The sequence below is a fragment of the Drosophila eugracilis genome, unplaced genomic scaffold (assembly GCF_018153835.1).
Source record: "Drosophila eugracilis isolate 14026-0451.02 unplaced genomic scaffold, ASM1815383v1 contig_513, whole genome shotgun sequence".
Taxonomy (NCBI): domain Eukaryota; kingdom Metazoa; phylum Arthropoda; class Insecta; order Diptera; family Drosophilidae; genus Drosophila; species Drosophila eugracilis.
This window is the reverse complement of record NW_024573387.1, coordinates 867,876-880,842: the sequence shown is the minus strand read 5'-3', so window position 1 is coordinate 880,842 and position 12,967 is coordinate 867,876. Positions and strand designations below refer to the sequence as shown.

Here is a 12,967-nt window from a genome sequence, read left to right as displayed (position 1 = left end):
ATACTTTTCAACGAATCTAGTATACCCTTTTACTCTACGAGTAACGGGTAGAAAAATAAATAATTATAATAATATAATAATTTTATATTCCTTAGAAATTTGATAAATATTTAAAAAAATGATTTAAAAAAGTTTCAAGGTTATTTACTGGTAACCATAAAACTATTTCTCAGAAGATATAAATATTTAGGCAATTCATTTCACCATTAACCGGTAGTGGGTGAAGTGTTTTTTGTATGTGAACAATATTTACACATTTTACGCCCGCCCACCCTCAGCCAACAACTGAACAAAAAAACACTCAAAGGCCGACGCATATCAATTAAATACTTCAAGCCATCGACCATTACTTGACGGCTCAATTAGCCAAAGGCCCCCGGACCAGGGGCCACCTCTCGATGATCATGGGAAGAAGGTGTGAAAAATCACTTGGAAGCGGGATTAATTGAAAACCCATCTGAGGTCCCCAATGGTTATCCAGATAGCCAGGATGGGGTCCACGTCGTTAACTATGATTTGCTGGCCGTGCAACAGGCAAAAGCCTAGTTACGTGCCCCATTCCCGTCGATGTTCCTGCTGACTTGGAAGACCCCCAAATGGATAATGATAATTTCGCATGACGCTTTCCGCTCGACTGGAGCTGTTGTAAAATTTTATCGCCAAAACATGACGGGCAAATCAATTTTTATTATTTTATCATCATCGACGCCTGCTTAAGAGCTGCTTAAGGAATCGACTTGTTCCTTTTCTGCCAGTCCCACGAATCTATCTCATAACTAAGACCAATCATCATCATCAGGGGGGAGAGCGGGGGATGTAAGGAAATCTGGCGGGACAGCATCCTAGACGCCCGGCAGAACAATAGACTAACCACCACTCCGACCTCAACAATGCGCTAAATCATTATCAGTAATTATGCATTGTTCGCCCCCTGACAATGCAACTCATCTGGGAGGATATGCGGGGTCTCCTCCCTGCCTTTTGGTTGCACTTTTCCATTATTCTTGCTTTTCATATTTTTCATTTTCCCTTTTTTCCTTCTTCTCTTGTATTTTGATTGATTTCGCTGATTGCAGTTGGCCTTGAGCTGCCCTTGTTCTATTAATAGGCCCGCCAATCCCACCGAAGCTGCCGCCCCCAAACCTCATCAGGTGGTTCTTTCAAACACCTCAACTCTGCTCGGAGCTGCATAATTTATGAGCTTCGAGCAAACGTTTTATGCAATTAAACAAGCTGCTAATGCGATTTGCAGATACGTCAAATAAAACACAGTTATGGCAAAGGAAAACAGGGGGCCAAGATGTGCTGTCTTATTTGGCAAGTAATTTCCAAATTAAGTGATAACGCACATCATGGGGGCCAAAACTGGAGGAGATGCGGCTCATAAATCACTCAACTGTTGCTTGGTTGGTGTATTTGCTAAGGATTCTCATGGAGGGGCGGTAAAGCAAGCCAAAAAGATGGAAAGCCTTTAAAAGGCTAGAGTACTATGGCCAAAAGCTAAATAATAATAATAGGTTGCAGGAGCAGGCGGTAAAGTTCTATTGATTTCAATACTAAAAATGAAAGTGAAAAGGCCTAGCAAAAATAATTTAATAAAAGTGTATAAAAGAAACTAAGTTTTTGTTTTATTATCAAACTTATTAAGCTCTGAAAATATTAGTAAACTTCTTTTAATTTCCTTTAAAAACCCAATAAATATTATTCAAAAACTTTTTCTTTAGTGCACCGTTGACGTTCCTGTGTAATAAATTAAACTGCATTTGGCTATTTTTGTGGTCATTAGGCACGACTGCAGTTTGTCTGTTTTTGGTCTTGGGCCTATAACCGATGGCCCAGCATCTCCGCCGATTGTCTCCCAGTTGCTGGCCAGAACCGTAGGACCTAAAGCCTTGTTGGCCACTATCTGCCACAAGTTTTAATGAAGTCTCGCCTAAAGTTCTACATGTCTGCTGGTGATGCGAAGGTAAGCTGAGTTATGCCCCGGCAGTCTTCATGTGGAAATGGCATTATGAGTTATGTGTCTGTGGTTCCGCGGAGGATGGCTTAATTTCTCGTCATCGTCCTCGTCATCGTCATCTCCCTTGCGAAATTTCTCCCACAGAGTGCCTTGCAGTTCAATTAACATAATTAATGTGCGCGACTGTCTGGTTGGTTGGCTGGTTGGTTGGTTAACTTGGTTGAATATTTTTGGATCGGTTTACGTATTGTTACAACTCAATTTGAGTAGCTTGCACCTCTGACACCTCTCTTAATGAACAATTAACTGGAACAGGGCTTTAAGCCATTTCGGACAGGCACAGTGGACTAGTAACGAACATGGGAAATAATTCATTTCTGGTTTTACCCGAGGTCTAATTGTTTTGCCACCTACTTAATGATTCGGTTGTAATGGCATTTTCTCATTAACTCAATATAATCATGGTTGGTTTTATTCTTCAGATCTTCTCACAGTTTCAAGTAGTTGCTTCTGTTATAAGTTTTGGTTTTTTATTACATTGTTAATAGACAGCTCAAGGTCTTTGTGGTTATCAAAAAGTACAAAGACTTTGCTGATTAGGAGTCTTCCGCCAGTTTAATCCATAACCAACTTGGGAGTTTTTATGAATATTCTCTTTAACTTGTATTGTCTTAGAATAGAAAACTAAAAAGTATATATTTTATTTATATTTTTTGAATTGTTTTAGTAAGTCCTCAAAATAAAACAAAGTTTTACGTCTCCCACACATGGAAATCTTATCAAACAGTTTTGAGTGCTTTTATAGATTTCTAAAAATAGTTCTTCATGTACCTCTTAACCTCAGGGAACCTCTTACTATTCATAAACTTTTTAAGGCATGCAAACAAATTTTTTTTGTTTTACTAAGAAAGTTTGAATCACTCTAAGCAGTCAGGACCACGGCTAATGCATGTTATAAAGTTTTATTCGCCACTCTCCAGATGCTTGGGAAGTTTTATGACGGATTTTCAGGCTCCTAGCCAGGGCTCTAAAAAGTGACAGTTGAGCATGTTTAGCTGCCGTTAGGTGGGCATATTAAATGACTCCTGGCGGGTTAATAATCTCCTTCATGCCCGGGCCATTTGTCAGTTTTGGATTTCACATATTTCGGGTAGGGTGGTCCCCAGAACCTTTCCCACCGTTTCCCTCACAGATCCCCAACCAAGTGCACTTGAGAAACAATTTCAGATTGCACTCAAAGCTAAATGGGCGCTCAAAAAGGTGACGATGGGTTTAAGCAGCCAAGCGGACATGTGTGAAATATGATATGCTCATTAAGGCTCTTGGTCTGGTCTTTTTAACATCCAGCCAACCAACAGCCACGCCTCCTTTTGCCCCCTAGCCGCCCAAGGCGCCACGCAAGTCAAGTGCATAAATAAACGACTGGCTGCCTCTTAATGAGAAAGATGACGAGGGTGATGCGGCGTACACCTGCCGCCCGTCTGCGTTTGTGATATATCATCCGGCTGCCGGTACGCAGGCAAGGACACCTGACAGAGCCCCCACCTCGCACGCCCACCTAGCCACCCATATAGCAGTCTGTTATAGCCACCCATCTAGCCACCCATCCAACCACCCAGTCATCCACTCAACCACAGGGCTTTGAGTGAGAAATATAAAGCAGTGGGACAGGCGGGAATTTGACTTTCAGTTTTGACTGGCTTTCACGGCTCCTTCTAGTTGGCATTTCGCACTTTTACGCATCTGATTGATACTCCAATTATGCTGGGAATTCTTGAATTTAAAGATTCGTTAGATAAAGAGAAGATCATTTGCACTGAAGGAAAAAGAGATTGGTTGGTTGTCTTCTCAAAAATTAAAAAAATGAACCGAAAAAGATAAAAGAACCTACCTACATTTGGCCATAAAAATAGTTCAATCGCCTTGAAAAACACTTTCTTGTCCGATCATTTGAGAAGAGTATATCAATCTCACTGTATCCCACTTCAGTTGGGCATTCTGGTTTCCTTCTCTCTCATTTTGGCTTAGTAAGTTTGTTGTTACAGTGCGTGGTCAATCGGCATAATAAATCATTATAACGCCCACTGGAGCCCAAAACTGCGATCACCGATTAATTCATCATCGGCAGAGGGCCAGAAGACGAGGAGGGAAATAAGTGGATAAAGCGACTTGGACAAGATCAGCGGTGGAAACAATGCGTCGTCGATGTAGTCGTCGTCATTATTGGCGTGCCCAAAAGTCGCCTTGGGGTCAGGGTCGGGTTTGGATCGGGTTCTCGGGTTCGTCGGGGTCTATTGACGCCACTCAAGCGCCGAAGGGGAAGCTTATTTAAAAACTAATAGAGATTTAATCTGTTTGACTTAGCAATGAAGTCATTTAGAATGTAAATATTGAACAGAGCAAAGATCGTTACGGCAATGTTCTTGAATAGAGAGTTACGACTACGAAATAGAGTAGAACCTGAGAAGGGAGGGAACCTTATTTAAAAATAGAACTAATAGTTCACCATTAATGGGATTTAAATTAAGAAAGCTGTATACAAAATGATATTGGAAACCCTAGGGTCATTGACTCAACCTCAAAGTTTCCTTTTTGTCATCAAACCACTCATTACATCCGATACTATCGCCACTTCCTCAATTGCAGTTCTTATCCAATACCGATTGCATTCGAGAAAAAGCACTCCCCCGTTCAAGTGGATTATGTTTCCTTTTTGCATTTCCCAACCATTATTATGATATACCTTAAGGCACCTGTTGAACTCACACCCGTGGCAATATTATTTACCTACATCTCAATCTCCATCTCAGCCATAATCATAATATTTACACCTTTCTCCATCGCTCTTGTGCGTTGTTGGCTTCCGCTCGATGGTCGATGGAGGAAACAGGATTACTCAAATGCAAATCAATTGTAAATACAAATAGAAAATCTGCCTGAAAGCAGTGGAGCAAAAGGTAAACTTTATTATAAATAAAAGAAAAACACCGTTAACAACGGCAACAATACACCCACAGGGAAATCGTAGAAAAATTGCAAACGAAGATACACCTGGGAAAATGCTGAATTTGATTTGATTTTTAATATATTTTAAGGTTTTTCATATATATATTTATCTACCTTTTTAAAGAATTATCAAGAATATCAAGAAGAGCTTTAGCATATTCTCTGCCTTTTCCATGCTGCAACTTCGTTGTTACCCAATTTTTCTTGCAGTTCTTCTTTTCTTAAACTTACAACTAGAAACCTTGCGTTTGTCTTGGTCTGGTGTGAATTTATTGCTTAATCATGCGCCTTTAAAGCAGCACAGCTGAAATGTAAATAAAATGCAAAGGCAGTTGGGTTACCCAGAGGGTTTTGGGTACGGTTTTAACAAGGTGAGTGCTTGTCTAACTGGACGCGCTCCGTTTTATTTGCTGGCCATATTCTACGGGATTTTCCTGGTAGGTGTGGTGGTAGCAAAAGGTGTAAAGAGCGACAGGAGAGAAAAAAGAAAACCTAGTAAATTTGTGGCTGCAGCTCTGTGTCGTTTGTTTTATTCGCCGGGTGGACGTGGGCGATGGGTAAACGCTGCAATTAATATGAGGCACATGGAACACGAGCGGCAGCTGCACCACCAGCAGCAGCAACTTGTACAGCAGCAGCAGCTCTAACTTGCACAGCAGCAACAGCTGGCCCACCCACAACTTGCAACACGCAACATGTTCGATTCGAACTCATGGCCGCCAAGCAAACTGCGAACTTAAAGCTTACCTTTCAGTCTAAAAACGAGTTTCACCGCGTTCGGCTGCCGACTCGCTCAATTTTGAATTTTCAATTTTTTGGACTGGCCCACTAAAAAAACAAAACAAAACAAAAACAACGCCTCATTGCGCCCCATTAAACAAATGCTAAATTAGTACGTTGTGTAAAAAAAAGGTGTAATACCATTATCTTGTCGGAATTTTTCCTACCGCAAACCCCATTTATTTGTGTTAGTTTTAACCTGATTATTTACGTAAATTACCGCCGTGTTTGGTGTAAAAATAATAATTTTTCGAAAAATCTTCTCACCCAAAAGTGCAGTGTGTGTTTGTTTGTGCTGGAAATCGAAATCGTTTGTAGAACGGTAACAGGTAACAGGTAACAGGTAAAACAACAACAACAAAACAAATCAACAAGCCAGCGAACGATGTCGGTTAATAAAACCATTGAAATGAAGTTAAAGTTGCTCCCGAGCTGCATACAAATGCTGCTGTAAATAAGAAAACAAACATTTGCCAGCTGGTAAGTTTCAATTGCCTTTTGGGCTTTCGTTAAGGTCGGGTTGGCGGTGTTGACCAGATGTGGAATAAATCATAATTAGAGAGGGTTTGCATTTCGAATTGGGTTATGGGTACAACGGAAACTTAACTGTGGGAAACTCAGTAAATTATCTTTATTTATTTGGTTTATTTTGAACTGTGTTAATTGTGGCTTAGTGTTGGCTTTGTATACTTATCGCATTAGTGGGTTTAAGGGGCCTGAAAACTGCCTATATAATGGCTTAAGCAAATTTTGATTTTAGAACCGTAATTTTCCGGTTTTTATTTAGTAATTTTCAGCCAAACATCATGGTCTAGCTTAGAGCATTTCATCCATTTTATTTCTCTTTTAATTTTCCCTCTTCATTCTTGTTACTTTTGCTTTTTCTGCCAACATTTTAACAATTTCTAACGCGAAAAAGTTTGGGAGATAGAAAGTTTTTTATTATAAGTCAATTTCGGTTTGAAGTCAAGGCAGGTAAAAAGTGTAGCAAAGACTTTGCCAATACTTATGAGAATCATTTCAAAGTAAGTACTTTGTGGTCTTTTCAAAGCCGTTAGTTCAGGTTTTGGAATGAAGTTCCTTGACTCTCTCAGTACTGTTCTGTGTATTACCTATGAACTTAGTCCGCAAATTTGCAGGTTCTGTGGAAATTATTTCTTGACAGTTGCTAATAAACCTGCCTACTTCATGGGCACAGCTCGCAACGGTCATTACTCATGCCAAATCTTCTGTCACTTCACACCTTCTCCGGTTAATTCTACGGTCAACTTGTCAACACGCTGTGAAGTGGCCGTAGTCTGTGTGTGTGCGTTTCAGCTCTTAAGCCTTATGCAACAGCTCAAATTAGCCATGCAATTTGTACTTAACTATTTACCAGCGACTTGCAGCTCCGTACTTGGATCTTTGGGGAGGGGAGATTGGGTAATGGCTAGCTAGCTCCTCGAGAGCACACTCTACAGAGGCGGGAATGATAAAATGGCCAAGGACTTGAAGCGGACAAGCGACAAGTTTATCACTTGTTAAGCCAAAAGCTGCAGACATGCACCCAGCTTCATCCTGAATCTCTTTACCCATACTCCACCCTTGACTCCTATTCCTTGGCCATCTGGAGAGTATGCTTTGGGAATCCGACTCCAGACGACGTCGGCGTCGAGTGGCAGGCCAAGATGGGCGCGGCAGATAAGGAACTGGGCCCAGACCCAAAAGGCCAGACAAAGAATAGGGCGTTCTGGGTCCGATCCCATTTGCATGGCACTCGCTTGAAGTGGGCCACTCTAGAGCTTGGATGAAAGCGGATGTCAGAGCGAGTACACAGAGACACCCATTGAAGCCTTTGTAATCTAAAGCTGTTTATTCTTCTATGATTTGGATTCTCTGAACAAGCTATACTCTTTCCCAAGGCAGTTTTTTACAGTGTAACCTAAACCTAGTGCTTAGTAATAAACTCAGTTTTAACTTTTGTATGCAAATCCTTGTTTTGATTGTCCAAAATTCTTTGAGAACCATGTAAATAGATAAACAAAGATATAATAAACTACAAATATTTACTAGCAAATGATAACATTTCGGCTCATAACCAACTTGACCCTCTAGTTTGGAATAAGAAAGAGTTTTACCATCAATGAGCCATTACGAAAAACGTTGGCTATAATATTCATAATCCCAATTTTGAAGCCAAATGCTTGCCATTTTTGGTTATCTTTAGGCAGCTGGGACTTAAACTTAAATCCAACGAGATGGTCTCGACCTTTTTGGAAGTCGAGAGTCCCAGAGAATGGGATATCATCCTCAAACAGTCACCAAAAACAGAGGATTCCGCAGACGCAGCTGCTCCTCTTCCATTTGGGCCATTTAAATAATGGCTGAAAATGGTTGGGTGACAATAAAGAAGAGCGTTCGGCCGCAAGTGAAGAGTCTCAATAGAAAGCAGCCACCGACGGCTATAAATAGTTGGGAAAAAGAGTCAGGAAGCGAATGTCAACTCAAAAATTACGTATACGCAGACGTTGCTGCTCATCGATAGTGAGACTCGAGTTTGCTTTCGTTTCCGCTTTTGTATCGATTGTGTTGACTTTTCCATTTTCCAATTTTCATTTCAATGTTTGTCTGGGGCAGCGACAACGTTGTTTATGATCATTCAATTGACACGCCACCTGGCACTCTTCGAACTCTTCTGGGAATCTTGGCCTTTATTGAGGTCATGGCTGGTAATTGATTATGAGCTGGGTATTGCAGTTGAAAGTCAAACAAAAGGAAATCTCATTGTCAAGATCGACTAGACAGGAGATGGCATTGTTTTTGGTTTAACTTTTTGCAAAATTGCGTATCAATGTCAGTCAATTGCAGCTTCATTAGACTTTTGCTTTACATTTCCGTTTTAATTAAAGACTCTGCCTATGAATGTCAAAGTCTATGCAGACGTTATGAATGTGCAAATATGTCAACAAATTTTCCATCAGCTTGCAAGTAATGAGAAAGTGAATTAGAAATGTTTCTTACACTCAAAATAATTAGTAGCAATTATGAATTTGGAAAAGAGAGCCGATTAAGGATGTTTAACTGGATGGATTTTAAACAACTTTTATCTTATTTAAATAATAAAAATATAGCAAATAGCTATAACTTTTGTTTCAAGTGCATAGCAGGAACCAATTAAGGGAAAGCAATCAGTTAATCTTGCGACTTTCCCAAGAGCCACTATTAAAATCCTCTATCAAATCATCCCACTTAATTCCCAAGAGCACTCTGTAATTAACTCTTACAAATCTATTAGAGAAAACTTTTCCTTAGAAGCTCAGGCAATTAGCATTATTAAAGTATTGTTTCGTTCTCACGGTAAGAGGATACTTTTCCTTCTTGTCAACCTGCAAGAACAGGTGGGTAAACAATGTTGGTCACTCCTTTGGCTTTGCCCGACGTCGTCACTTTGATTTGCACAAAGTATTTGCCGGGGACGACAAGAGCAACAATGGCAATCGCTTTTACGCAACTTTAATTAGCAGGGCAAACAAGCTGTCGTGGCACGCCAGAAGGTAAGGTTTTTCCTTTACCTTTGATTCAACTCCTGACCCCGCTGGCATGTCCTTTGGCCAGCCGTTGACAAACAAGGGGGGGGAGATGGAATAAAGGATAGGGCAGTGCAAATTGTGATACACAAAATATTCAAAATATACAAAGTCGGCGTTGAAATTTAATTAAAATGTTGCTGGCAAAAACCATTAACCTGTCGATATGTAAAATGTTTTAGCTTTTTGGGCAGATGCTGCGTATGCGCAATTTTTTGCCTATTACCAGCAATTAAAATGGCTATCTTATTAGGCAGCTAGCTAATTGAATTTTTGGTTCACCCCGGAGGCCTCTGACCTTTTTGCTTTTTTTTTTTAATATTTTCCTTTGCACGTGTCCTGCAAAATTGATAAGCCATAAATATTCGTTACGTCTGGAAGCAACAGTTTGGCCACGGAACGTAAACATAAAAGGGATGACATGCCCACAAACTTCCTTTTGGCCCCAATCTTTTCCCATATTTTTCTTCTTTTTTTGGGAGGTAAAGGAAAGGGTCTGTCCGCCTCAATTGTAACTCAAACAAGAAGCTTAACAATGAGCACGAAAACTTTTGTTCTTGCGAGAATCCATGTTACGCTTCATTAATTTAATGCTGTTTTCACAATAAATTTTCCTCCTTTCCATTTCGGTGTTTGGCAAAGAGCATTTCGGACACGCTTATGCTAATCCCAAAGAATTTACATTCCAATATTTCTTCATATTCTGGTTCCCTGAGAATTGATTTCCGGGATAAGAGGAGTCTTCTTGGGAATTCTAATAGGTTCACTTGCATAATTTTGAGGAATTTCTTGCTTTATTGTGAGTATTTATTATTATTTTACTATTTTCATTAGAAGTAAGGAAATGTTTTAAGAATTAAAGTGAATATAAATATCAAAGAAGTTAACAAAAAACCTTGTTAAAGATTATTTATACAGATTTAAAGTTACATCACTGCTTTAGTTGACCAAATTTCCATTTATTTTGCATGAGTTAACCCTTTTTAATAACGAATGCTCCTGGCGGGTTAAGCGGTGGGTTTGGGGTCGAGGTTTGTATCAAACGTTTTTCGTACTCCGCTTGACTGACTGCCTGTCACGATTTCCCTCAGAACTTATGACTGTGCCGGGCGAATGAAATGTATCAGGTAAACGAAAGACATTGCTAAAACATGAACTGAGCACACACACAAATGGTTGCGGGTGATGGGGCAGGAAGAACAACTTGTTCAAAATTGTATTAAGCGAACTCCAGCAGGATGTTTGGCGGAAGGGCCTTCTGGCCCTTCTATGAATATACATAGTGTACACTTTATTGGAGCGTGAGGCTATTGAGCCGTCATCCCAGTCCCGTGGACTTGGCACTCTGTCACGCTTTGATTGAGTTTACCGGGGGCTTTCCAGCTGCCATGGGGGTCCATCCATCAATATCAATGCTGCTGACCTCTTGGCAGCAAAACGTTGGCACATCTTCCGTGTTCTCTGAACTCGTTCAATCAACCTAAATGCATTGTTTTATTTATATCATAGATTATTTTAGCTACTAATAAATATTCTTCTTTGCTTAACAAAACTAATTAGTGGAAGTTAAACATACCAGCTTATTATAAGACTTTTTAGATAGTTGTTGTTTATAACTATAAAAGATATTAATCATCAGATCTAAGTAACTTAAAACCTAAGTTAAAAACTTTTCTGATCAAAATAACTCATATCGAAAGTCCTCGTTCCTACAAATTATGTTACAAAAATTCAGAATAAGCATTTATTCCGCCATCACTTGGACGACCCCTTCTAATGGCAGTTCAGACTGTGTGGCAAACTCGTGAGCCAAGTTGTTGGCCAAGTTGAGTTGCCTGCACTTGCAGTTCATTTGGCCAAAAGTTGGCATTCTCGATATTTGCTGGCTGCCTGCTGGCTGAATGTTTGGCAACAGTTAAACAATTGCCCGAGCAACGAGAACCTTTCTCTCTCCAAAAAGATAGGAGTTCAGCAGCAGCTGGTTTCTGTTAAGGGATTAGGTGGAGGGTCATGGTGGCAGGGAGGGTAACAAAAGCGGTAAATGGGAATGGGACTGGGCATGGGCATGGGCATGGGCATGGGCATGAGTATGGGTTTTGGGCCATGGGCCTGGGCATTCTAGCGGAACTTTGTGTCGCATTATGCCGTGTTTCGGGTTGTCGGTGGATGTTGCTGCTGTCGTGGCTGCATGTTGGCTACAATGTTTGGTTGCAATTGTTTTTTCAGTTTTCTGTTCTGTTTTTGTTGTCGTTGCTTGCCAGCGACATGCATAGATACATAGATACAATTGTATCTGTTACTGTACAGTCAGTGTTCTCTATGCCATTCTGCACACACATCCAGACCCACACACACACATATATACTAATTATGTTTTGTTTGCGCTTGGCTGCCGTTACAAACACCCAACCTCCCCCTGGCTAAAAGCTTTTAATTATTCGTATGTCACATTTCAGTTTTGTTTTATCAATAAATAGGCAAAATAGGAAGCATTTCAAGTGCACAGGTTCAATTCGTAATGAGCAGATAGGCAGCCAGGAAATACCTAAAACATGTGTACACGAAGGCCGACAGATAATTGAGAAGGCCTAATGAATTAGGCCAACAATGGGAAATAAATACGTGGTTCTTGGTTTCTAATAGCTAAGGTGAAGGGCTGTTTTAATATCAAATATTAATTAAATCATCTTGTTTGTAAGGTTACTGCTGTTCAAGTTCAATCAAGTTGTTTGCATAGAAATGTTTTTGGGAAATTGTAAACTATTTCCGTTTAATTAAAGTTTTCCCACAAGTTTGTTATGTTTTCGAAATGAGCAAGCAGATGAGATTCCTTAAACCAAATCCTTTGAACATTTTAGCCCGAATATTGCCCAGAAGCGTTTTATCTCTTTGAGGGTCGTGGAAGTTTCTTACGAAAGCCCAGCAAGTACATGGCCATTAACAGATCATAATCAGATTAATTACGACCGCATAGAAAACCCAACATTTTACGCAATCATAAGCCATGAAGTTCAGGGCTATATACCAAAGTGATAAATCCATCAAACTATATACTATGCTGTATATATATTTGTCTCATGTCCAGTGAGAGACACTTACCTACGGCAACTTTTGAGTTGCATTCAATGGCATGGACGGCATAAAAGTTTATCGCCTTGTTTGATGGCCCCAACTTGATCCACAGGCTTTAGTATGGGAAATAAGTTTATGGATCACTCCAGCGACCGAGGCGTTCAATTAAATGGAAGGCACACGAATAAGACGGTCCATAAAACGATGAATGAAAATGACATCAGCTGGAGGGGTAACAAAAAAAAAAATGAAAAACCAACACGAAAAGAGGGCAAAGATATGACGAGCTTTTTTTTCCAACTGTCCACTTTTTTTCTGTGTTTTTTGTTCTTTCTGGGTTAATCAAATTTAGTCGTGGCATTGCGTTCTGTGCCTCACTTTCACGAGGCAAGACAACAAATGACGGTGGGCCCATTAGGCACCTGTGTACTTGTATGTGGTACACGTAATATGTGTATCTTGCAGATACAATTCATGTGAGTTTCACAGATACCAGAAGGCACACGCATTTTACGTTAATTACATGTCGCTACAATGTCGGGCTTTGTAATTATTTTGACAGCCAAACCGTTGCCTGCCGCTT

At 40.2% G+C, this 12,967-nt stretch overlaps 1 protein-coding gene across 1 annotated transcript in view; it reads left to right on the top strand.

The window, feature by feature from the left end:
• Positions 1–5,718: 5,718 nt before the first annotated feature.
• LOC108114851 overlaps positions 5,719–12,967 on the top strand; it is a 44,215-nt gene continuing 36,966 nt past the window's right edge. Inside the window, exon 1 of the mRNA XM_017225997.2 lies at positions 5,719–6,226. The gene's annotated coding sequence lies outside the window, so the exon portion shown is untranslated. The remainder of the gene's footprint in view (positions 6,227–12,967) is intronic.